Source organism: Amblyomma maculatum, chromosome 9 (assembly GCF_055883805.1).
Source record: "Amblyomma maculatum isolate TAMU_Amacu chromosome 9, ASM5588380v1, whole genome shotgun sequence".
Classification (NCBI taxonomy): domain Eukaryota; kingdom Metazoa; phylum Arthropoda; class Arachnida; order Ixodida; family Ixodidae; genus Amblyomma; species Amblyomma maculatum.
The window spans coordinates 120,670,530-120,697,962 of NC_139352.1; the positions used below are offsets into that span (position 1 = coordinate 120,670,530).

The 27,433-nt window shown below is 43.8% G+C and overlaps 1 protein-coding gene and 1 long non-coding RNA gene across 2 annotated transcripts in view; both read left to right on the top strand.

Moving 5' to 3' along the window:
• LOC146180254 (uncharacterized) overlaps positions 1-8,656 on the top strand; it is a 191,871-nt gene extending 183,215 nt beyond the window's left edge. Inside the window, exon 18 of the mRNA XM_084579467.1 lies at positions 8,253-8,656. The gene's annotated coding sequence lies outside the window, so the exon portion shown is untranslated. The remainder of the gene's footprint in view (positions 1-8,252) is intronic.
• Positions 1-27,433, top strand: part of LOC146180250 (uncharacterized) — a 437,831-nt gene that overhangs the window by 339,377 nt on the left and 71,021 nt on the right. The gene's annotated exons all lie outside the window — the stretch shown is intronic.

Here is a 27,433-nt window from a genome sequence, read left to right on the forward strand (position 1 = left end):
TCAGCCACCGTCTTAACAAGGACGGGAGCTTGATGGTTACAGTATCGACAATGCCTGCTGCCAACCATTTGCTCGCAATAACTATAAGCTGGCTGTAGTGGCTGTAGAGGCCTGGGTATTGTACTCTTACACAGCCAGCTACGGCAAAATTCAGGACGTACCTGTAACCTACTCAAAATAAGATCTGCAGGAGTATCTACGTGATCATGGCGTCCTCTCAGCAAGGAGGCTAACAAGTTACATTCCTGAGAACAGTGGCAAGTTCAAAGAGGTACACTGCCACTCTGTTATTTTAGAACTCTCAAAAGGTGCACCACTGCCTTAAATAGTTACGCTTGGGTTCTGTAGTTATCCTGTAACTGAGTATGTCGGAGCAGCGACATAATGCTACAAATGCCAGAGGCACGGCCACATATCGAAACATTGTACCGGTTCTGTGTGATGCAAAGTGTGTGCTGGCCCCCATTCGCACAAAGAGTGCACCTCGAGAGCGCAACCTAAATGTGCAAACTGTGATGGCCCACACCCTGCTTCATACGGAGGGTGTGTTAAAAATAAAGCTGCTACACTTGCATGCACAGTGGAGCAAGCACAAGGGAAACCGCCCAAGCGTCATAATCCACCACCTAACCCTGGCGTGGTTCTTATGAATACGTTAGATCTATCCCAAAATCAACAACCACAACGTGAAAAAACATCTGATGACACATACGCAGCTGCAGCTAAAAAGAAGCGTGGGAAGTGTGTTGGCTGTTCTCTATCGAAGCAGCAACGACACTCCGCACAAGACCCGACAAACCTCTCTAGTTCTCAGCCTAACGTAATGCAACTTAACAACAAGGTCAGTGAAAGGCAGCAAAGTGGAAGCACTGAGCAAGAAATCACATGCCTACTGACCCCTATGCTGTTTGCCGCCATTAAAATTCTAACCCCTCGTCATGAGGACTCCCAGAAGTTGAAGCTGTCCTAGCAATGAAACCACCGCTGTCGGTCTCCTACACTTTGCATGGGCGTAATATCAAACATCTGTAATCATGGCTTCGACAGCAAGAGCTTCACCACAGTTGACTGTCCACATCTTTCACACATGCACCATTTTCTAGTGGAATGCTCGTGGTTTACACTCGAAACTCTATGATTTTTGGCACCTTGTGCCACCGTATCACTTCCCTTTCCTAGTCATCTCTGAATCGCTCGTAGAGGAAACTTTCAGACTAAGCGGATACTACTTTTATCATTCACAACGACCAGATGACGTCAACAGATCGTTGACAGGCTTTCGCAAAGATGTCCCGGCCTCCTTGGTTGAAGTCCCCCCTCCCAATGGTAACGAATATGTGTGCGCCGTAACAGTAAGTGGGAGACAAGAGTCAAGAGTACATTCTTATTGAAGTTTACCTTCAGCCAGGCAGGCCATTCGGTGTTTAGAGGCTTGAAAACTTGATTATAAGGACGCCCACACCACATATTATTTGCGGAGCCTTCAATGCTCACAATGAAATTTGGGGAAGCTCGCACACATGTGCCCGAGGTGCCAAGCTTGCAGAACTTCTCGCAAAACATTCAATTGAACCACTAAATGTTGGCAGCATAACCTATCTTTGAGGCCTGACGACTGCCAGCAGCATTGACGTGACCTTTGAAACACGTGCAGCTTTGGCTGGTGCACCGATCTGGAAACGTGGAAGTGACCATTACCCAGTCCTCATATTAGCTGTTTGTGCGCAGAGGGCACCAAAGAAATTTCTTATAAAATCTACTGGCTAAGATGCATACAAAGGCATTGCAAGCAGAATTACTGGCGCAACCCGAAATGAGGAACTAATATCGACAATGGCTTATTGCCTGAGAGAAAGCACATGAATCACAGCTAAAAGCAGTAACTTACCCTCTAATGATGTGACAATTCAAAGGCTCTGCGCTATTCGCAGGCAAGCTGAAAGGAACGTTTTGCGCACAAAAAAATCTTGAAGACCTGAATGCGTGCCAACGGGCACAACGTCACATTTGACGATATCTGGATAAGCTTAGTCGGCAGAGATGGTGTGACTTTTGTTCTATGCTGGATGTGCGCCAACCAGTAGCCAAAATTTGGCTGATAGTTCATGACAGCTTCATCCTTTCACAGCACTGTCTCTGCATGAACGAAATTCCATTAAGTCTCAGAAGAATACTGCAGGCTACTGTCAACGAGGTCGAGGCCTTCCACACACTCCACAGATGGCCTGTCAGGCATCTCCCAGGCAGCAGCGCCAGCGATGGACCCATCTTTCACAATTGTAAAGCTATCCTCCGCTATCACGGAATTAAATGGACGTCTGCGGCTCATGATGGGATGCAATCACAAAGCTACCTCATAATTCCCATCTTCGAATTCTGGATGATTACAATTCTTCCTGGATGTCTGGTGAGGTCCCCACGTAGCTGGTGAAAATTGTGTACGTTTTGAAATCTTCTAAACAGCCAACAAGTTCCTTCCCACTCATCGCCCTACTGAGCTGTGTAGGTAAGCTTATGGAGCGAATGATCTTCAATCGCATCACCTGGTTCCTCCAGAGCCAAAATGAGTATCCCCAAGAAATGAATGGGCTTCGTCAAAATAGGTCTGCGACTGATAATGTCATCGCACTTGTTTCATCACTTGAAGAGTACCTTCACGCTGGATACAACTCGTTTTCCTTGACGTCAAGGTCCCTTTTGACTGTGTTTCATCATGCTATTCTCGCAGCCTTGGTCAGCCTTGATCTCGGAGGAAAGCTTTACAATTGGATTAGACACTACTTACAAAAGCGGCAAATTTTTATGAGCACTCCACATGGTCCAACTCTCTTTCACGCTGTGAAGAGGGGCGTACCTCAAGGAGCTGTGCTCAGCTCTCTTCTGTTTAATATTGCCCTTATACATGCAACAAGAAACCTTCCATGAGTAGTACGCATAACAAGTTTTGCAGATGATATTTGCATCTGGAGTGCATCATGCTCGCGTTATACTACGCAGCAACGAATTCAGAGAGCGTTACTGCACATCTCAATGTACTTGGCCCCCCATGGTCTTAGTCTCTCACAGAAAAGTGTGGCTATGGCTTTCACAAGAAAAGGAATGACTCGATACCGCTCCTTCTGGGTGGACGGTCGCTATTGTATGTACGATCACACCAATTCCTAAGTGTTATGATTGACAGCAATCTCTCTTGGGCACCTCAGATTAAAAAACTCTGCAGGAGAATTACTGCAGCATCACAGGTTTTCAGATTCATGGCGGGAGCACGATAGGGCAGCAACTTCTGGTCGATGGTTCTGCTTGAAAAGGTCTACATTGCAGCAGCATTGCGCTACTATTTACCAGTGCTTCAAAGATTATCTCCAACAAGTAAGAAGATTTTTGAAGCCGTGCGGAACAACTGTTTGCGGATATGTCTTGGACTTCCAATGGATCCTCTGCATCAGGAACACTTGCAGAAGCAGGATCTCTCCCGCTCGATGTGATTGCTGCCCAAGGAACTATGCGCACCCATCTCTGACTTGTCCTTCAAGGGAAGAAGCACTTCTTACACCGTGTCCACATAACTCACTGCAACTCTGGCTTTGGTCAAGCTGTACAGTTTTTGCACCTCCCTACTATTTATTATTCAGCCACGAAATCTACTACCACTCACCTTTTCCCCATGGACATCACCTCTAAGGGTGAATATGTCAAGGAATATACACAGTACACCCACATATTCACCGACGGTTCAACTATTCAAGACACTTCTTCCTGTGGCCTTTGTGTGCTCTCAACAAACTATGTTCTGTCTTACCGGCTGCAGCGGAAGACATCATCTATGACTGCTGAGCTCCATGGCATTAAAGAAGCTGTTTCGTATATCCTGGTTCTAGAGCATCGCTCCAAATCCTGTATAACCTGCTGAAGAAAAGCAATGATCAGCCTGTTTCCCTTGTCATCGGGTATCTGCATCATTTGGCTATTGCTGCAGGCCACTGCATAACATTTCAGTGGATACCAGCCCACTGTGGCATTAAAGCCAATGAAAAAGCAGATGAAGCGGTTCGCAAAGGCCACCAACATCAAAGACACATTCGGACCTTCTTCAGGAAATCTGATGCATCCCAACTGGCTAAAGAATTTGCTTCCGAAGCAAAGTATCGACTTTGGAGCTTGCCAACAAATCACTATCAATTTCTTTACTCAATTGACCCACATCTAAAATCAAGACTCCATCCGAAATTTCCTCAACTAGAAACTCTTTACTTTGTGTAGAACAGCACGAAAAAACGACAGGGACGAAGGAAGACAACAAGACTAGTGCTGTTCTACACACCACCTTTACCAACTCTTTACCACCTGCTTCGCCTGAACTGGGCATATCAGTCGAACCCGGATATATCGAACTCGAAGGGGATCGCGAAATCGATAATTCGATATACAGAAATCGGCTTGGGACGGCATTTACGATGCGAAAAAATGATACTGTATTTGTCGCGTAATCAACTCACTACATAATGAACCCACCCTCCACGTTTGCACTCGAGAATTTGAAAAAGAAAAAAAAAAAGCGTTAAGGCCAGCTCGCTCACATGCAAGCGATCTCATCGACGAGCGGCAGCGACAGAGCAAAAAATTTGCAACTTGTTGGAACTGCGTCCCTCTGCCGTTCGAGCCACAGCGGCAGCTCAAAACAAGGTTTCTGTGTCGCCGCGGCAGAAATCGCCAGCGTTATCGCTTGCATGTCGCACTCTGTTTCGGTTCTCTCATCCACAGCTCATTTCTTGGCAGCGTGCCAAGATGCTGCGCAGCGATAACGTCGTGGCGTGTTTATCTTTTGATAGCTCCTGCTGCGGCGGGGAGTGAACTTGGCAGAATGCCCGTGATGGCTTGATTGCACAAGCCTGGTTCGATTTATCACGCCGTGCTTGGTGCGGGCGCAGTCTACTGCCACAAAATCATTGGAAAGCGTGATAAAGTAGCTGCAAATGCTGTTTGAAGCGAAAAATGCTAAAAGTCGGTGTCATGATCACAGCTGACCGCGTGCTTTCGTTAAATCATACATGCAAGGATAAACGACTCCCGCAAAAAAAAAAAAAAAAAAAAAAAAAAAAAAAAAAAAAAACACGCTTTGTAACGCCTTACACTACGCCGCACGTACAGCACAACGATAAGAACTAACGACTCTCGCAAAAAAAAAAAAATAGATCTGCTGCTTCTTAACTTCCGCAGGTGCCATAGCCACATCAGCTGCTGCGCACAGAGAGTTCGCAACACACGCTGGAGAAAGCGTCCGACGTTCTGTCTGTAAACGGGCTGAGCTGGCTTGGCGCATACGTAGCGCGTGCTACTGCGAACGAAGGCCGGGAAAGAGCTTGGCAAAAGAATGGGCATACCTTTGCGCGTCGCTCTATTGCATTTTTTCACTCTCGTTTCCACCGGTTCTCTCTGGTTCATTCACGCACATGGCTTGCAAACATCACGTGCTGGCGCGTGGGAAACTATAACCGCAGATACGCGCGCCTTTGGGGAATGGGCGCGGCACTGCCCTAGCAGAACTGCCCCTCTCATTCCTTCCGCGCGTGGCTTGAAAACGTCACGCGGCAAACGGCCGAGGGTGATGCGATCGTCTTTGGGGAAGGCACACTTTCCAGTGTGTGGTGTGGAGTTCGATATATCGAACGACCGGTGAAATTGAGTTCGATATATCACACGGCTTTCCTATAATTTTCCATGGGATTTTCAAGGGGATACTCCGTGAGTTCGATATAACCAAAATTCGATATATCCAGGTTCGACTGTACACATGGCTTTCGATACCGTTTTGGTCAAATGAACAGTCCGCATTGTGACAACTGTGGCTCAGTTGAAACTGTGCAACATATCCTGCTTGAGTGTCCTGCGTGCGCGGATGAGCGTGCATACTGTGAACATAGCATGAAGCTCTCCCTATTGCCTTTAACAATGAACACTGTTTTAGGTCCCTTAGCCTGCCCTAGGCAACAGAGACTCGCAATGAACTTTCTATTTACGTCTCTGAAAGAGATTGGACTTCTAGACAAACTCTAAATTCACCTTGAATGCTACCTCAGGTATTTTTCATGCTGTGAACACTATAAGCACATTTATAAGACTATGCATTTCATCATTTCATTTTATACCATTACTCCACAATGCACTTTACAACACATTCAATGGTTGTATTTTATCTCCCTCTTCATTTCTTTTAATCTCCTCACCATTCTTTTTCAATCTTCCCCTCCCCAAATTCCTTTCCTACACGGAGTAGCATGCCAGCGAAATCTAAGCGCCGGCTAAATTCTCTGTTTTTCATTAAAGGGTCTCTCTCTTTCTTGGTTCAAGGCACTGTATCGCCGACATGTTTTGAGCAGGCTCACGCTGAACCTCGGCATTTCTGTCCGAGAACGCCAACCAGCGCCAGAGTTGAAGATCTCGCTCCTGATGGTAGTGTACGGTTTATTTTTGGAGCATGGGCAGAAGTAAGCTCCTCCATCGTCATGAACTGCTTCAGGAAAGTGGGCTTCACTGGATATGCCGGCGACGCGGAAGGTCGCGAAGCTCCTGCTGACAAGCGATGACCAAACTTTGGTCCACAGTGAGCGGTAGTGACAGCGACGCATCGGGACTCAAGGTGTCGGCGATACAGTCGCAAGAGATGAAGAGCTGACAGATGAAGCTATCATCGCAGCAGTCACTGGCACGGAGGACAGTGGCAGTAGCGACGATGACGATGAAGTGGAACCTGTGAAGGTTGCATCTCACCAAGAGGCTTCGAGACTGATTGACTCCCTACAGGACTTTGTTTTTACTAAGAACCTTCCACTGTACTATGTTGAGCAGTTGGAGGAAGATACGTTGGCCAGATTGTCGTGAAACAGACAACGCTTACAAATTGCGGGTTTCTTCCCACTACAAAATAAAAGTTGTAAGCTACCTCGCCCTCATTAAATGTGTAGTTTATAATGTTTTATTGTTTTTTGGCCTAATCCAGTTATAACAATTATCGGTTATAAAAATATTTCTATGGAACTTCAAGATTGCTATAACTGGGTTGACTGTAAACTCAAAAGAAGAACAAGTGAAAATGTTCTCGGCTGTGCAAGTATTGCGAGCTAGAATGCATTGGTCAGCGCCTGAATACCACGCTCAGCAGCAACGAGTGTGGCATTTTGCACGTTCGTGCAGTACACTCTCAGCAGTAGCATCCCACGCCATCTAGTCATGCAGCAAGATGTCGTACTGTGAAACCTCTGGATGACCACTTGAGCAAGCTGGGTGAGCAACAATCCATTCAGTGCTGTCTGCTAACATGGCCTTTTTATGCACAGCTCCACGGTGTGTTGTAGGTTACCCTTGGACAATGTGCCGCATCAAGGGTAAGGAGCACGTGGCTCTGCCGACAGCGCTTTCTTCATGTGCTGCCATTGTGCACGTGCAACGGATACAGAACATGCGCTTCAATTTTGTACAAAGTAATAAAAACAGGACGAAACAGCAGGAGAGAAAGCAAGAATTTCTGGTGTAAACACACCATACACTGCTGGGACAGCTAGCCGCTCGCAGCCCCACAATCGGGCACCTTGCTGGTGGTTAGCGAATCAAACTTCAGTAGGAGTTTCATGACCATTAGGAGTATTCAAGAACTCTGGCTATAGTGCCGACAGACAGACAATGATTAGCCATTAAAGGCTTTTGCCGTAATACAGTATTTTTCTTGGATGAAATGCAAAGGGGCTTAATTTTTTTCTTACATCTAACCACTGCTTCTTGTGCAGTTTATTGCTGCTTAAAAATCTTAACATGCATGGAAAAAAGTAGGCTGCCAATATTCATGCCAACAGTGGTCTTGCCATTAGCATTGTTCCTACTGACAAGCTATGGTTGCAGAAATCTGCAGCAGTTATCACCTGTCACATTTAATTGATGGCAGTTGCTTAAAGGGGCTTTATAATGTATGAATGCAAGAAAACCCATGCAATGTCATGCTCATTATTATTCCCTTGGCAGCGGGCAGTTAGTGGCCTCTGAAGCCAAGGCATGCAGACACCAACCACCAATGAGAAAGTGGAATTCTCTGTCAAAAAATATTCGTTCAAATCACATTTCTCAACCCCACAGGCAGACAGCGTGTTTTTCTGTAGGCGAGGAGCTGTCACTGAGGAAATATGGTTAGTAAAATTCATCAGGCTGTCCATCTGATGATCGGTCTATTGTCTGCTGTAGACAAACCTTGGCTCCTCTTGCAGGTGTCACCCAGGATCCACATCGAGGCCAGCCTAGAGCCACGCAGCTGCCCAGGCAAGGAGGAGAGCCTGACCTGGGAGGCTCTGCTTCAGCTGGCCGTCTATCTGTTCCCTTTGTATTATTTTTGTATAGTTTTGTTTGCTTTTATTTTGTGCTGCATTATTAAAGCTCATCAAATCAGGTGCGCAGCACGTAAGCCATTGCATTTAGTCCCGGTGTGTTTCACTTTTTTTGTCACCTATATGCGTGCACTTTTTGTTACTTCTATAGTTGGTGTAAACATATTTTAAGCTGTAAAGGCCACACATTAAAGTGGTTACCACCTCAATCTATTTTTAAATGGTTGCTATAATTTGTGTCTATTGTTGCACATTTTGTTTGTTTATATTTGTGCTATTTTACTTAATTTGCATATCCTGCAGCGCCATGACGATATAATTGCAGGAGGGGGGGGGGGATGCACACATGAAGCAGATCGAAAAGTTGGGCATGTTGGTACTGGTTTATCTTGAAGGAACTATAGCGCAGAAAAAGACGAGACACTTAAAGAAACACACCAAGAGCGCTTACTCAGAGTAAGCGCTTGTTGTGTTCCTTCAAATGTCTACCCAGGTGAAAAATTCCAGTTGGGAATCAGCTGGTTTCAGTTGGTCCCAACAGCGACCTTGCTGGTTTCAGCTGGGCCAGCTGGTCCCAACAGCAACACCAGCAGCTTTCCAACTGGGCTTAGTTGGGAATCTGCTGGTTTCAGCTGGGCCAGTTGGTCCCAACAGGAACTCTAGTGGTTTTCAGTTGGCCTCAACAGCGACCTTGCTGGTTTCAACTGGGCCAGCTGGTCCCAGCAGAAATGGTCCCAACAGCATCTGTTGGTTTCTGTGAAGGTAGTTAGTTTAGCAAGTGTTGTTTTTGTTCCGGGCTTGATGGTAACAGTAGCATCGTTGGTTTTAGTTTTAGTAACAGTTTACACAGGTACAAGTTGAAGGAATAATTTTGTTAGCATTCAATAGTCTCCGCTGGCATCCGGCCAGTGAGCAATTTGGCATTCAGTATGGTGGTCAGTTGCGTACTTTATTATTTGCAACAAAAGCTCTAATATTAGCAACGAACTAGCAGGTAAAATTATGTTATATTTTTTCCGCTGCCGTAAGCAACATAATGTTATATAAAATTAAGATTGCGTGAGTTAGTTTCGTACGCAGTAAGCAGCATTGACAGCAGCATGGCGGCGGCCAGGAGCGGCCGTAAACACGTGCACGGCGTGACTTGTCGATTTGATATGTGTGGTGCGTGAGCGTAATTTTTTGTTTGAAGAAACTCGTGTTAGCGCCTATTCTTCACAAACTTGCTCTGAAGTCGAAATAGTTCATCAGTTGTTCTCTAGGCGAGAGGAAGACAACACTTTGGATGTCATCGCATGGCGAAGATTATATTGAGGTACTTATTTGTGTTCTTTATATCTGCACGTTAAGTAACCGAAGAGGTTGTTTTATTTATTCGTTAAATGTGTTCAGTTAAACGGGAGCACGTGACCATATCAGCTACAAAATACGCAGTCAAGATTTCTCTGAAAAGATGGCAATCGCGCAGCTGTTTTCATGACGTTCGAGGTTTTTGTCTCTGCTTTCCGGAGCTCATCTCGAGTGTCGTCCCCATGAAACTGAGCGCGGCCAAGAGCGGTTCGATGATTCTGGTACGGCTCGAGTCATGCCAAATCACGAGTGCCGTATTGGCCTGCGATTCATGTGTCCAGGCCATCATCCGCAACTTCGTTGCTCTACCGTGGCATTATTTTCGCCGTGCAGTTAAAATATCAGTTTAGTTGCTTTAGCGCGGACATTAAATTTTCGCGCTGCTGTATCTCCACGATATGCGGTAAAGAGCGTGAACTGAAGCAAAATAATTTTTTGCCGCGCTAGTCCTCGATCAAAAACTGCATTAAATAAAGATGAAGTCAGGGATCAAATTGTCCACAGGCTGTGCGCTGAACTTATAGCTTATGGTTAGGCTGATCTAAACGTCGGCTTTTTGTGCATGTGATATGCTGGAAACCTGCATTTTCTAATTTAGCTTTCCGCTTCACGAAATTATTTAGCTAAACTTCTGGTGTGAGTAACATATTTTTTTCCGGTTTTCTATTTCAGCCGCGCACCACCGAAGGGCTGTTTGAAAGATGTGGACGGAGTGGCGATGCTGTTTATGATACCAAAGCTTCGAAGAAAATACAAGACAGAAGCCACCGGTCTTGAAAGCTGCACATGTACCCCGTCGGCACTGAAATAAATGTTTTTGGCTTCTTTTATATTGCGGCTTCTATATTGCTGCACCTGAGAAGCAGCACTGTGAAGTGTTTCTTGCTGGTGCAACACAGCTTGTTCCGCTGCCTGCTGCTGAGCCCAGCAGCAGCTGGGACCAACACCAGCTGGTCCCAACACCAGCTGGTCCCAACTGCAGTTGGGAATTGTCCAAAAAACCAGTTGAGTTGGGACCAGCTGATTCCCAACTGGAAATTTTCACCTGGGTAGTCATCTTCTGCGCTATTCTTCCTTCAAGATATACACATGCACACAAGTAAAAAAACATGTGCCAACCCATTCTAAAAGATACATGTCAGAAAAAAAGAGAAAGGAAACAGGGGCATCAACTGTGTAGTCACACGAAATTCTGAGTTTGCATCATTACCAAAAGTGGTGCTGTCTCCCTGGCCTTGTGCCATCTGATAGGTGGAAGAACGCCTGAATCAGAAATGGCTTCCACCAATCATATAATTTGGGGTCAGGGAAATCGCGCTACTTTTGATAGCAATGCAAACTTGGAACAAGGACGCTAGTGGCAAAGACTGATAAAAGGTGGTAAACAGAAAGAGAGCATTCATGCACGCCCCAGGCCCAACAACAGTGCTCGAAAACCAGCCTCAGATGGGCATTCAACAACATGATGCGGCAGCTTGTTCACTTATTGATAAGCATCTGTACAAATTTGCGTCTTTTGTATTTTCCCTTCATGGTCACACATTTTCGATATAAAATATGTGACAGCAATATATTTTAGGGTTTATGGCAGGTGTATTGAAATAAATGTGGTAGAGGAATTCTAATTTAATTTATAGTCAGCACTCCTCAACAGAGTACCACTCCAGGTCCTGTTTGATGCAGCTACTACAATATGAATCATTAAAACAATAGTTGTTAGTGACAAACATCACTGCATGATTCTGAACACACTCTGGCATAATATCAAGAGTTCCATATATAGCAGAGGCATACTACATAACTGATCTGATGAGCACTCCTGAAATCTTTTTTTTTTTTTAAGAAGGCCAACATTGTCACATTCTCGATGCCTTTGCCGATATGTATTCAATCTGTTTTCCCCAGGTAAGGTCTGTTGAAAAGTCAACATTAAGATATTTGTCATTTGTCATTTTAGATAAAACGGTCATTAAAAAGATACTTAATATGAGTGCAGCTGTGCATAAAAAAAATACAGTAGCATTTTGCCTCAGTCAGAGTCATGCTCCATTTATCACAGCATCGTTGAGTGTGCTCCAGGCTTTAATGAAGGTAATCTGTATCACATGGGGCATTAATTTAGTGACAGTTGTCATGTACAGCCACACCCGGCAATCAACATTTTCCACCCTTTACACAGATCCCTGCGGAATGCCAGACGTGACTGTCGTAATATCAGAAAAACAACCGTTTATTTATTTATTTATTTATTCATTCATTCATTCATTCATTCATTCATTCATTCATTCATTCAGGGATACCCCGCTTTGCTCAAAGGCATACAAGCAGGGGGGTTACAACTTGGAAAAGAACAGATGTTCATTAGTACAGCACACATGGTCACAAGACAAATCATTCCACTCTGATATGATTCCGACAAAAAATGAGTTAACATAAAGGTTCGTCCTAGTTCGGTATTCGTGAATTTTAATGCGGTTGTTTAAAATAATTATCTTTATTAATGCCAGTCCTGTTATGATAAATTCTAAAAAACAATTTCAAGCGCGATTTCCTTCGACGAGTCGACAGCGCTTCCCATTCCAGTTCTCTTTTCATTTCAGTGCAGCTCTCGCCTCGATTGTACCGCCCAAGAACGAACCTTGATGCTCTGTTCTGTATTCTCTCTATTTTGTCTATCAAGGTTTTCTGGTGAGGGTCCCACACACAACAAGCATATTCGAGGATCGGTCTAACGTGAGACAGATAAGCGGTGTTTTTCAGGGTACGAGGTGAAGATTTCAGGTTCCGTTGAATGAAGTTTTGAGTTTTGGCGGCCTTTGAAACTACTTCACTCACATGGGCATTCCAGGAACAATCTGACAAAAATGTCAACCCAGATATACATAGATATAGCGCAAGACTCGTTGCTTGCGCTCATTGAAATAATCTTTATATTTGCTTAAATGCGTCACTTGTCAAGCCAATAAAGTATAGTTTATTAAGCAACGGAAAGTGGGGAGCAGTGTCGAATGCCTTTCTGAAGTCTAAAAAAATACATTCTACCTGCTTGCATCAATCAAGGAAAAGAAAAGGTCATGAGTCAATTCCACTTATAACAATATTGAGGGACCACGAGAATGTCACTGTTCTAATTGGGCTAAGCCCGAACAGCAAAAAAAGCATGACATTTTATTTGAGGGGCAAGTAGCTTACAGTCTTATTTGCAGGCATAAGCCCACAGTCAGTCAGCTCTGTTTCACGGCAGTCTAGATGACACATCTCCGCAGGACATGCAGCTGTTGCGCTTGGCTGAGTCAATGATCAATCCCACAGGAACTTGATCATTTTTAGGACTTCATGATGTGGTTTGGCTGGTACAGCGTTTGCAAGTCTTTTTTTTTTTTTCTGCCAGAGTTTGCACTCAGTGATGAAATTGTTATGACTGATAATTTACTATTACAGCATAGTTATATGTGGGCTTTTTTGCCATAGAAAACACGGTGAAGCTGACGTTGCTGGGCTGCCATCATTATACAGTAGAACCCCTGTAGAGTAAAGTCACTGGGACTGGCAAAAATCTTTACAAGGTCTTGCGCTACCACTGGAGCGAACGGCACTAGCGTCGACCTAGGGGAGCAAGTGGGATCACGTGACACCTCTCACTGCTGCTGAAGCAGATCCTCGATTGAATTTTTGCGTTTTTAAAGTAATAGTCGCGTTTATTTCTGTAGTTAGGGTTGATATAGAATGCCAGCCTTGCACTGCTTGCTACGGTCCATTACTGCTCTGTACCCGGACATTATTAAGGGAACCCGGCGCAATTAGCTCCCATTGCTACCCGAAACATAAGCTCACAGAAATTTTCTTAATCAAAATTTAAATGGGCAAATCAGCGAGTGATCATTCTCATGATGTGTGCAGCAGACATTTCAGCGAGCGAGATTTCGTCCATAGAGTTGGCGTTAAAAGTTCGATGAGTGGCAGAAGAAACAGCGCACGCATTTTAATTTGCACTTATCACTTGTGAAGCTAATGATACTTTTGCTGGAAAGATGAAAAAGATGCTGTCTTCTTCATGCAGCAGTACCCTCCCAAGTAAAGGGGGGATCGTGCGAAGGCCAGAAGGTCTTAAATTATTCTAAATGAATGGAAGTTTCACTGAACTAGAAGATTCTGCCACCTTGGACAGAGGTACGCATGGTGAGTTGTCTCAGGCAGCGTCTCCAGCAGTACTGTAGTAATTTCAAATGACAGTGTTTGTGAACAAACGAAAGATAGAGCATAGCATGCATGTTGGGATGTGCTGATCGAGATATGCGTAAAACAAAACACATATATATATATATATATATATATATATATATATATATATATATATATATTGTGCGCGGGGAAAACAAATCCGCTCTAACCAAGAGTGCCAATGGCAGTAGTCAGTGCACAAGAATTTGCTGCTTGGAACGCTAGTCTTCACACTTGCTAAACAATTAATCCATGTCATCCCCACAGTTAAAAGGTTCGGGCCCCCTGTGTCCCTGCACGACCCCACCGCACCCAAACGTTCATGTTCAATCTGTCCGTGACGCCGGCAGCCCGGTGGCGACATTCCGTTTCCAGCCCAGATGAGAGCAGACGCTGACGTGTCGTCGCCGTCACGCGACGTCAGTTCCTTCATTTTCGGTTGCCGTGGCAACAGCTACGCGTTCCAAAATGCATATGGCGTCACGCATGTTCGTCGTCTGCCTCGGACTGGAGGAATGGGGTTCATTTGGCGTCGGCCTGCTAGCAACGATGAACGACACACACGACGCAAACAGCGTGCATGCAGCTGTTGATGGGTCTCACAAAGTGAGTATGTTATTAAAGCGTGTGCTTTTCGGCTCGAACCGAGTTTTTGTGTAAGCGAGATTTGAGAAATGCCAGTCTAGCTCTTACGCTGACAACATAAATACACGCGGGAATAACCGACTAGTGTGCGTTAGGACCTTACTAAATCAATAACTCTGGTGGCAAACATTGTCCCGTTTCTGGGCAAGCCGCCGTCAAGGGGTCATGCGACTATGTGTGCAACGGAATACTGCTGCGACACTGGAGCCTCATTTAATTCATATATGTGCGATCCAAATTGTGGATCAGCTGCAGTGCATTGTTGCGGATTATTCTATGGAGAACGCGGAGCCGTTTACTGCAAGTAATGTCATTTAAAAACAGCGACTGGAAATGACACTGTGCCCTGTATTAATAGTACCGCTGCTTGGTAGTAGCACTGAAGTAACTATGTATAACGCAAAAACATTACTACTATAGCAATTAATTTATTTCACCATATATATGATAGGAACTCCTGAGTAAAAATATTGTATAGAAATCAAAATGTTGTGTTCTAGATAATGACTGCATGTGTTGTGTGCATGTTAATTGGGCTAAATGATCGCTGTTCACTGGGGGACTCATGCTGGTTAGAAGTTTCCGAAACGGTTTCTTGTACGGAAGCCCTCCAATGAATGCATTAATTCATCCTAAATTACAGTGTGCCTTGCTCAGAACAGCTGTTACAGTCCATGGGATGGTAATGGTGTCGGTGACAATTTGATCAGCCTGCTCAAGAAAATGGTGTGACACCAATGACAACAGTGACTCATTCTATTTTAGTGCTTTCAGGCATTGTACATCCCCCATTGTTCTGAACCCCCAAGGCATGCTGGTAAGCTTGTTACATAGGGCGCTCAGCTACTATAGGGCAGGTGATCTGGGTTTGATCTTGGCCGAATGCAGTGCGAACCTGTATGTATGATATCAGTGCACATGAAAGAACCTCAGTTGGTTGAAATTATTCGAAGCCCTTCACTGCGGCGTGTCCCTCATAGCTTGAGTCGCTATAGGGCAATAATTAAACCCCATAACAAGGCCAACTCGTTGCCAGCTTTATGGGTATCTCACCGGAAGGTCTACTGTGGACACCTTCAGTAGGGACATTCTGCATACAGAGTACTACACCCAAATAGCAGAGCCTAACTTAAAAACTTTTGAAGAAAATACTCTTGAGAGGCCCCTATCAGAAAACAAGTCAGTAAAGCTTATGTACTGTGGAAATCCTACTATACATCGTCATTTTGCTAGCATTTTGGCACTCATGGGACAAGAATGCGCAGCTGTAGTTACAAGTTGTCAAATATTATATAACGTTGGTATTGTTGCCATAAAATTTGATCAGGCAGGAAGGCGAGTGCAGCTATACATTGTGCCTCATCACATTTGTATACCAGGTGCTTTTTTGTTATATGGTGTACAGCTCCAGCAGTGCAGGCCAGAGCAAGTGGAAGCACACTGATCGAGTGTTTTATTCAGTCTGGTTTCACCGAAGGGGGCATTTTCGAAAAGGGTGCAAGTTAGAGAATTTGTGGGCCCTGCTCTGCCACACTATCAATGTGTGTGGCTGCTCAAGTTAGTGATGAAGCATGCTGAACCAAGAGTGCAGGACAAATCACAAAGGTAGGAAGACTGCTATCAACCAAGTGCATATGTTTCTTGAGCATGATTAAATGCATGTGAAACGAGCAAAAACACAAATAAAACAAAATCAAGACCAAGAGCAAAACAGAGACCTGTCTTTTATGTATCAAGCTGGGCAATGTTCTGGTGAAAGAAAGGAATTGAATGTTTGGTAATGCAAGATGCCCTTTGCATTGTCCTCAACGGTGACCTGTTTGAACAGTGTGATGTACGCTGAGGTACTACTTCAATCCATGGACATAGAAAATTTCCTAGGTATGCATTATTACATATGAAGGCTGAGGTGGTATCATGCATTAACAAATCTTTGGTTTCTTTGTCGTGCCATGAGATTGATTATCTTTATTCATGATTGGCAAGTGTCTGGTGTCTTACTCTCGGTAGTCATCAGTTTTTTTTCTGAATTTCCTCTTTGATATGCATTTAATGTGCTCACACGGTAAATGGCTTTGGTTCGTATCATTTGGCACCAGGTGCATTGCCTCAGATGCTATGGCTAAGCGAGTGACTTCGTTTAGCCTTTGCCTAACGTTGACCGGCTGACAAGCAGGAATGTGTGCAGAACCGTTAACATGTCAGGATTGGCTGCATGTTATTCTCTCGACTTGTTTTATTTCCTTCTGTGTTGTGTGCCCATTGCAATGGTAGCCTTTAGCATGACCAGGACTTGCGATGCAACATTGCTGATGTTCACAGTGCTTAGCCAGAATTTAAAGCACACAGGAAAGTGAAGGAAGAAAGCTGTCCATCGGCAGTTGAGTGGACGCATCTCATGTCCTTATCGACAATCTGATACTCTTCATCAAGGGCTTGCAAAAACGTTTCATCGAAGTCTTGAGAGCTGCAATATTATTGTAAAGTGGTGTGAAATTATTAAAGGCTTAAATGTAAAAAAAGGCTCACTGGCCCGTATGATGGGATACCCTGGCATATCCAGTTTTGCACATCTTTTGTTGGTGTGCAGTACTAGATTTCATTTCATTAAAGGCCCTAAAAGAGATAGTAAAATTAAAAAATACATATCCACAGTTACAGGAAAGCTTTTACGTCTGCAACGAAGTGATGTGAGCAAGTGATTATAGCAGCATTGTCTGGAATGCCGTTCCAGTCTGCATACAGATATTGCACAATGTTGGTGAGGAGCATATCTGGAACCTTACTTTCTTAGTTTGCTTGGCTTTTGCTATTTGCTTATAATATAAACTAGATGGAGATAGCACTCAAATATATCTAGACTTCCAGATTTGTTACAAGGTGGAAATCTCTGTGTGTTGCCTTTCTTCTTTCTTTCATCCTAGCCTTTTGCACTACCTCTACCATGATTCCAGACTTGGTTCAAGGACTGGCACTGGAACTTTGTCTGGGTCACTGCAGCTGACGCCTACATGGCCAACCCTCGTGCTGAGATAGTGGTGAAGAAGAAGATGGAACATTAAGGGGCTAGTCCTGACTTTTTCCTGTCGGCTGAAGAAATCTAGTCATAGGGCACTTGTTCTCCAGTGCCAGCTCATGGCAGGTGCTAACACTGAGCTGTTAAGGAGCTGCCAAAGGCTCTTGATACTTGCAGAACACGCCTCGGTAGCCTGCCCAGTAGCTGCATGCTTAGAGGTCAGCTGGTATCAGGTAGCTTACAGTACTGGTGGATTTGGGCATATTGTATGCTGTAACTTCATTCTGAGGCATGCTTTATTTAGAGATTTCAGGCACGCAAAGAAGCAGGTGCTCGAGACCTTACTTTATGGGATAATTCTCTATGGTGTACATATGTCTCGATCAGCAGTTGATTTTGAAAATACTGCTACCAGTTATGTGTCACAAATTCAACCAGTTGTACACTTGTGAAACATTAGGCTTATATATTTCAATGTTCTGAAGGTTGCCTCAGAATAATTAATTGATGATGAATCCTGTATGGTACGTACCATGGAGTCATCATCAATTATTACGTTATTAGTGCGTATCTGTACTAATAATGTTTTGAATGACTGCACCTCAACCTTGCGAACATAGCCTGAATTGGTGTATCTCTAGGAATCTCTTGTTGTATTTCTAGCTCTAGGAAGAGCTAGAGCACAGTACCTCCTTTGCTTGTTCTAATTGCTGTTTCCTTTGCATACAGTATATGCATATAACATGAATGGCATATTTGTGAGGGCGTTATGATAATCATGTATAATTAGACAACTTGTCTGACTATCCACACCTGATAATGGACTTTTTTTTGCAACGAATTTAAATCCTTAGAATCACAAACCACTGGTTAAAAATACACTATTTTTCCTAAGCGTCTTTCACAGGTGTCACACATCTTACACATGTATTGCAGTTTCACGACTTGCTCATCATTCAACCAGAAAGAGTGGAATAAGTCTTGCATATAAGTTATGATTTCGGCGCACACATACCGAATATTGTTTTAGTAAATTTGAGAGCATATCATTTTCTTTGACATTTTGTGAACTGCAAGTTTCACTTCTCTGTTCGCTGTGGGAGTTTCTGGCCGTGAATCTACGCGGTGAATCTGGAATAGGCTGTATTATGGGCTTCATGGACGCAAGGCTCTTTTATGTGGTGTATTATAGTTGAAAGTGGCAAAAAGATAACCCGTAGCTCGTGGCAAGAATTTTCTTCACGAGCGCACGGAGGCTCGGCAGCAGTAGCAGACGACCTACTGTAGGGCGCGCATTCTGCAGTGGGCTTGAGCGCCAATGCCTTCACAGTTTTCGCTACCGGTATTCATAGTCTTAGTTGCTTTTTACTGTAAAGATAATTAGTTGAACTTATTTGTGCTCATTTTATGCTTGAAAAGTTTCAAAAAGGTTGTGTTCAAAACAAGCAAACGTCTTGTCCATAGTGATTATCATCATCAGCTCAACTTTGTGTGTCATGGCGCTGTCCTGTGTGTGTAGCCCTGTGGTCCGTAGCTCGTGCCCACTTTAAGTGGTTCGACCGCGTACACATCTTCGCCACAGGTTTAATGTAAGGTAAAGTTGCTTCGGAATGTTTTGCGCATCATTAATTGAAAACTAAGGATTGGCATAAGTAAAGTGGTAACGGTATGTTGCGCCTTCAAGGAAGCACTCAGGTGAGTTCCAAGCGTTTCAGCCTCGTAGAGATCGCTGCGGTTCAGCTTTGACTAGAGTTTACTTGAATATTGTAGCTACTGTAAATGATGAAATACGGTACCGGATAGAACTTTGGTGATGTTTTGTAATGCCTGTTCCCAAGTACACTGAAGCAAGCTCACGCGGCTACTTTGGCGACAGCCGTTCCCACCCTTCTACGCACAAGGTCGCGATTACTGGTGCCTTACAATAGCAGTATTAGTAGTAGAAACGGAAAATTCAACTAGAAAGCAATGCCTAGCATCTGTGGGGGCGACCAAGGAGCGAGATTGAGCGGCAGGAGCGCGATTTTGCATCTATCAGAGGCCTTTCAGTCACTGTAGGGACATTGTGTCAAACAAGCATCACTGTTCAAGTGAAGAGAAGAAGCACCACATGATTTCAGCAGCAGTCTGCAGTCTTAATGCATGTACAGTTACTTCCAATATGAAAGGAAATACATTATCAGCATTCAGCAAACGAATGCCTCATATTAAAACAAGCACATTTTCTCGTGTTCTTTGTAATCATGCTCTCTTATTACGGAAATAGCACTGCTTTTTTTTTTTTGCTTTTTTTTTGTGCCTTATGATGATACCAGTGCATTTGCAGCATTTTGAGATTTGATAATTAAATTTATATAATTCATAAGCATTACATTTCTTGGCAGATGTTCACATTCTTTGCTCTAAATTTGCATAATCAAATTATCTACTAAAGAAAACGGCTAGTCCTAGCCCTAACAAGCTTTTCATGTAACTGTGAAATGTGAAGGAGTAGTCTTTTCTATGCAAGGTAGAAGTGCCAATAGTTCGCTCAACGAAATTGATTTGGCCGCAGCCACCGGCATCATTAGAGAGTACAATAGGCACGATCTTTGAAATTTGTGGCTGGGCAGTCATGAAATTATGTAATCTGCAAATCATTCAGTTCAGCTATCAATGTAATGGCAATTTAGTTAGAGCATAGCCTTGGCCGTTTAACGATCCCACTTGTCCTCGGACAGATGTGGTCCAAAATTGAACGCCTTCCAAGACAAGTTAAAAAGAACAAGCATGCATGGCTTAGGAGGTGATCCAAAAAATACCACTTAAAGGGCTGTTAGTGTTGACCAATGTTACCTAGTTAGTGCTTTTCCCACTAACTTTAATTTGTTTCAATCCTGTTTATCAGGCAAAAATGTTCCATTGCAGGAGGTGGGGTTTTAGTGATTTGTAAGTCCTGTTGGCTTCTTTATGGGTGGTGTTTGGTGGTCCTACAATTAATGCTTAGAACAGTTGCTGTTTCTTAAAATGATATTCATTTCTGAAGGAAAAGTTCGCTGCAAGAGCGTGGTCACTGCGATGTCAAGGTGGCGATTATTAGTTGTCCATTACGCCTTGAATTGGTTTTTGCGGCATTTCTAATGCAATAGTCTAATCTGCTTTCAAGCTTTTTGTCTGACATTACTAGAACCTGTGAAGTTTGTGCAGAAGTTTAGGAAAGGATAGCTGAAGGACGATCAAGTCTAGGTACTGGAAGTTTCAAATTCAAATTTGTGTAGTTACAGAGTCGCCAGTGCCCGTAATGGAAATAGGTACATGTGAAAAAATTGCTGCCTGTCCAACTGCAATAGATACTTTCATCAGCTGGAACAGCCATGGAAGCTGAGCTTTATTATTGCTTTAGCAATACTGTGCCAGGTTTCAGCCCATCACGTCGTCACGGGAAGGGCCACATTTGACCTTGAGAGACCCAAGTTGGCAGCTCCTGCCAGCCCCCGTATAAAGCCCCGCTTTAACCAAGCCGTATGAATGTGCCTTAGTGGCCTATAGGGGTAATGTGAATGCCAGGGTCCTAGCAGACTGATTCTGACATAACCGTCCCATGTGAAATGAGACACCCAAGTTGGCAGCTCCTGCCAGGACCACGGACACGGACTAAAAAAAAGACTAGAGAAGGAGGTACACTACATGCTGAACCATAAGCGCAGCCATGAAGGTATTGCTAACACAATTCAACCCTGTTTAACCAGAGCTAAACCACAGCCATTTTTTTTTTAGATGAAGTGAACTAGTACAGGGATGCTTCCAACCAAAATCTCTTCTTCGAGCAGGCCGAATTTGCTTTCTCCATGCTGATGCTGCTCTGGTCATATGTGGTCATGACATATGTTCAGTACCTAAAGATTATGAAATGTAAACAGGGTGAATAGAGACGATGATTCTCATCTTAATTATTCCAGCCGGACTCTGAAGGCGAAGTGTAAACGCTGCTTAAACTGCCAACTGCTCGCAAACCTGCAAAAAATTGCAGAACACCTTATAAAACTACTGAATCAATCGACCACCTTAGAAAGCAAGCTTTTCATTGCTAAAAGAATTGGGCACTTAAAGTTCAGTATTTGATCTCTTTAAGACGTGTGGTCCTAGTTAATGATCAGTGTTGCCCTGCTTTCATGACAGGCCTAACTGCCTTAAATGAATAAATTGCATGCTTCCTGAGCAGAATAGTGAGATATCCTATTTGCTACCTAGTCTTTGCTAGTGCATATAGCTACACGAAATGCCGACATGTCTTGGAGCCGTGTGACGAATGTAGGCTAGAGATTCAGTCCCGCAAAGTCATACCAACTGCTTGAAAGAGTTTATTGGTCCTATGGGTGGATTGTAGTCTCACTTTTCAAGGTCATGTTGATTCAATAAATAAGTGTATCGCATCAAAATGGGCATCACCTAAAATTTTTGTTGCGACTTCATGTGCAAGCCAGGCTGAATACTCGTTTTCTGATGCACATTCACAGGGTTCCTGCATTACTTTGCCGAAACATATTCTTGACTAGAAGATAACCATTCTACTGGATCTCCTGTATAGACAAATACTGAATGTGCAGAAATTACATTTAAGAAAAAGCTTCTTAATTGCAAAGGCTATTCATTGGTCAGGTTGTTCCATGAAACTACAGATATCCTAGCCACAAAAAGAACTATCCATGGCAAACTATGAAAACTGTAAATGCCTAGAAGGACGATGCTTCAAAGGGCAGTGCATTACCATGGTCATTTAATTTATCGAGGGAAATAAAAAGGAAGTTTGTGAGGAATAATTACTGGAATAAAAATGCAGCTGCTTTGTTTTTTTGTGCTCGTTGCCCAGTCCATTACTTGAAATGGCTTCTACTTTGCTGCATTCAGCTTTCGCACAGCAGGTTATGACAAGTAATTTTTCCTTTAAGTTATGTGCTGTATCCTGTATTTTGTTTCTTTTGAATTCAGTGTCATGTGAAAAGACCTAATGAAGCACTCAACATTTACACTGTTCCAGTATTAATGTTTTGATTGTGTGGCTTCATGCTGGTTTCTTTTTTTTTATCTTCCTGCAGGTCATTCCCTCAGACATGTGTCAGCAGATGGTCATCTTGGTTTCCCGTGCCTGTTTGAGAGTACCGGTTGGGTTCGGTGACTGTGGAGTCTCTTTCCACGGGTAACTGTAGCGAGCACAAGTGCAGTAAATAACATATCTTAATGCAGTAGCATCAAAGGCCCTGTTATACAGAAAATCTGGTATTGGCATTGTTAGTTAAAAATCACAGGCATGGCTCTGGCTGGTGGTAGTTGGCCGGTGACATGGTCGTGCACTGATTGGTTGTTGGGTTGTGTGACGTTATGAGGCGACATGACGCGGCTGAATTGGCAGGTGCTGCCAACTCTCGCTTTTGCCTTTGAGGTCGGAGGAACTAGCTTTCCAAGTTCCTTTGATCCCAAGTTAGGCACGCACACCCCTTAGACCACACCGGCATGCTCGTATGGCCTATTTAAAATGGGGACTTATGTCTACTTCGGGTGATCTGTCAAACGATGGCATACCTTCCAACCCTTCCGGTTTGCACAGTAGACTTTCGATGACACGATCATTGCTTTAAATCTTCCGACAAGTGGTTTCTGCCTGCTTAAGAAGGCTGTGTCGGTTTGGACTCGTGGCGACGTCCTTGTAGGCAGCAGTTTCGGCGGCAGCTAGCAGCGGTGCGCAGCTAAAGGGCGGCCTCTTAGCGCACTTGGCGGGGAAGGGTTATTTCTGCAGCTTTGCCCAAACATGATGCCATCTGATTTTCCTATATTGCGCTCGGCCGCGTGTCTCATGTTACTGAGCTGCGCTATGCTCGTCGATGGCATGATAGCTCTTCGTTTGGAACCATCACGACCAACAACAGTTGCGGGCAGAATCGCGTATGAAGGGGCTAATAATGGTTTCACTTTAAACTAAAACGGTGCGCCGATGACACCGAAAGAAAACGGCAATGGTGCCTCGCTGATCAGTTTGCGTTGACCAGCTGCGGAGGTGTAGCGAGATCACTCGGTGATGGCGTGCAGAGGTCTCTAGGACTCACCTTTCATGCATGCTGTTGCTGCTTGTGTTTTGATTAGCACTCATTGGACACTTCGTCCTGAACGTGCCGCCTCCCACCCCATCTTAGCGCAAATAAAAAATCTTCCTATTTTTGATCTCGCCAAGTTGGCAGATATGCATGGGATATTTTGCGACTCTGTGCTAATGAGTGTGCATGGGACAACAGGTGCACAAATAAGACTATTGATTAGGCAAGTAGCAGATTGAATGGACTCGAACAAATAAGAGGAGCTGGCAAATGGGAGCCATTAATCATTAATGCTGTCGCGTCATACCTTCAAAGGCCAAGCTGGAGCCCCCCCCCCCCCGCCTTTTTTTTTGTCAGACGAGAGTTGAGATTTGGGGTCACATGAGGCATACATAAGCAGTGATGTAATAGCTGCGTGTTCATTTGCATGATAGCCACCGATCGACTGCTGAAACTGGTGGCTTGCTAGTAGAAATTGAATTATGTGTTATTTGGCAGAAAGTTATCAATTCCATGCTTATTTTGTAGTGTCATGAATCATTGAAACAAGAAAGAATGATAGCTCGAAGTTTGGTGTCAACACTTGCTTAAATTAAAATTAATAACATGAACGCCTATGCAATAAAACAACCTGTATAATTAAGGCTTTCTAATGTCCCAGCTGAACCTCTTTCATATCTATGGCGCTACAAAATGAAGGAATGTCGGCAGCTGTTACTGCTTTACAATGAACTCACATAATGTGGCTGTGATTGCCGCCCACTGAGCTGTGCTGCATATAGGAGCTTGGTTGGGGAATTCAATTTTAAATTTAAGGTAAAGGTCAATGGCTCCAACCAAGTTCTTGGTTCGTTGGTTGGTTGGAGTCATTGACCGTTGCCTTAAAACTAAAATCTTGACGAATGACACTAGCACTACCTGAAGCCAGAAAAAGTAAAACTAGGCAAAGCCATCTTCATGCTCACTGTGAACAGCAAGTGCGAACATGCCGATGGAGCCGGTGGATTTAACCGGCCATTTTGCATCGATCCAGTCCGAAGGTGACAAAACGACACTTTATTGAGCACTTGCCGGCATTTCCCTTCCCTCTGCTTTTTTTTTTTTTTTGCTCTACTTTTGTGTTGCTCTTGGATTTCATCATGGAGCATGCCATGAACCTGGATATGATAAGGATCACCTACAGATGCACATTCTGTTGGAAGAAGTGCCCAGCTAGAAGAAAATTAACAAATTGTTTCATAAAATAGTTCTTCAGTTGATAGTAAATAAAGGTTTTCTTTGTAAGACATGCTTATCGTGCTCTATTTCATGTGATACAGTGTTCTGTGCATGACTTTTACAATGAAGTGACTTGTATTATGAATGATTTTAGAGGTCGAAACCACTTCATTACAAAGGCACTTGATTGCATTAGCATTGCATTACCCGAATGCATGACTACAGACATTTTCAGTTCTCGCTGCTTTTAGTAACATCACATATAAATAAGTTTATCTCTGCACTTTCATAAAGTTTTCAGCAAGATTTCAATAAAGTGACATCCTGGCGCGGTTGCTCCATGGTTAAAACACTTGACTGCTGAATCAGAGGACCCAAAATTGGATCCTGGCCGCTGAAGCCGCTTTTCGGTGGTGGCAATAAGCAAGGCACCCGTGTGCTGTGCGATTTCAGTGTACGGAAAAGAACCTTAGGTGGCTGAAATTTCCAGACCCCTCAACTGTGGCGTCTCTCACAGCCAGAGTAGACATTAAACCCCACAATTGAGACTAACCAATAAAGTGATACTCATCCTGCTTGTGAATCTTACTATGAATGCTATGCATCTTTAAGAACGGTGGAACCATTCAGTCCAGACTTGAGCAGCTACTTGCAGTGTTTGTCGATCTAAAACTGCCCTTTCAATCTGCGTAGCTGGGACATGCTATTTGAAAGGGTGATTGTAGTGAGCCTTCACTTGGCACTCTCTCATGCCTGTATACTTTGTAACTGCGTATGCAGATTAGAGCGTACCATAGTAGGATGCAACTTAACAGCAGTTGCTAACTATGCTGCGACTGGCGCATGTGTGAGCCGTGATGATGGTGTTTTGTACAGTAGCATATATCATACAACACATGGCACCCAAGGTGTTTTTTTTTTTTTTTTTCTTTTTAAGAAAATTTTGGTGCCGGCTTGGCCCAAATTGCTCAAATTTCATAATGTGGCAGCATGGGGCAAGGCAAGCTTTGTGACTCAGTTTAGCATAGCACTCGCATCACTGCAGTCGACTTTCTAACATGTTGTGCAGGGCATTCATGATTCTTAGAAAAAGTGGCTTCAGTCCAGCTGGCATCTCCATTTATGGGAGCCTGTACGGAGTCTGCACCTTTCTACCATTTGTTGAGAATTCAGATTTACGCATTACTATGGTCTTGGTACATCTGCCAGTCTCATGTTCACTAATTTCAAATGGCATGGAACAATATGAATTGCATTTCTTTTTTTACTGTAGTGCAGACCCCTTTTTGTTATGTTGTGCACTTGATGCATATCATTCCTTAATGACTTGGGCCATTTCCTTGAATAAATTCATGCCAATCCGTGCATTTGCTATTTTTAGTAATTACTATACTTGTGCACGGCTGGTCTCGAGGGAGAGCGGGCACTCTTTCCTGTGGTCTTCTTAATCGCTGCAAAAGCAATGGGAGCGGTTCTCTTTTAATTACACTCTCCGCCGCTGTAAGTTGTGCCACCAGCTCACCGTTCGCTTTGCACCTGTTGCAGCAGCAGCGGGCGGTTTTTCCCTGGTTTCACGCTGTCATCCACTGGTTTCGTAGAATGCGCAACACTGTAGTTGCTTTAGCTGCACGTCTCCAGTGTATTCCACATGTGAATGAAGTCCTTATAACAAAATCTGCCAGTTAACATCATCAAAAAGACGAATCATTCTTTTTCAAAAATATGATGTGCATATATGATGGATACTGCTCTCTTAAATGCAGAAGATGGTGTATTGATCCATTATTTTCAAATATTCATTCTGGGCTGACAAGTACTATAAGTAAGCTTGTTAATGCAAGGTTAGCTTGGTGGCATGTCTATGTGGTTTAGCGCTGCAAAAAAACTCTGGCTATGAGAGGCGCCGCAGTGGAGGTCCTGGAAATTTCAATCACTTGGTGTTCTTTTTAATTTGCACTGTGTTGTGTAGAAGATGGATGCCTTGACGATATTGCTTCCATTGAGATGTGGCCACCGCTGCTGGGATCGAACCCGAGAGAAATTAAAACCGAAACTTTTCAAGCTCGCACTCCTAGATATCGCCCTGTAAAAGCATCTAGGACTACGGCCACGAAATTTCAGTTTTATTGACACAGTCGTAACTTTATATTCTCTAATATGCATGCTGGCAATTGCTGTCAAAATTGACCTAATTTTCGTGGACACCACATTTTTTGCGAGTTGCGCATAGCTCATTCAAAAATAGCTCTTTCGAATAACCTGTAGAAATAGCAAATAATAATTTAGAAAATAAAGTGCCTCTGAGATGCGTCTTCTGTTTAGAGCTTGAAATGCGGTTTCTTCCGTGGCGGGTGTGTTTATTTAGATATTTTATTTTCAATAAATCACTTATGCCCATATGGAAACGCTATTGGCGCATTAAAAGCTCTCCAGGGCGGTCAGGTGCTCAGTGAGGAGACTCGCCCTGCAGGCGAGCTGCTTTCGAAGCACTGTGCACGGCCGGTCTCGAGGGAGAGAGCGCTTCTCTTCTCTTACGGCCTCTCTAA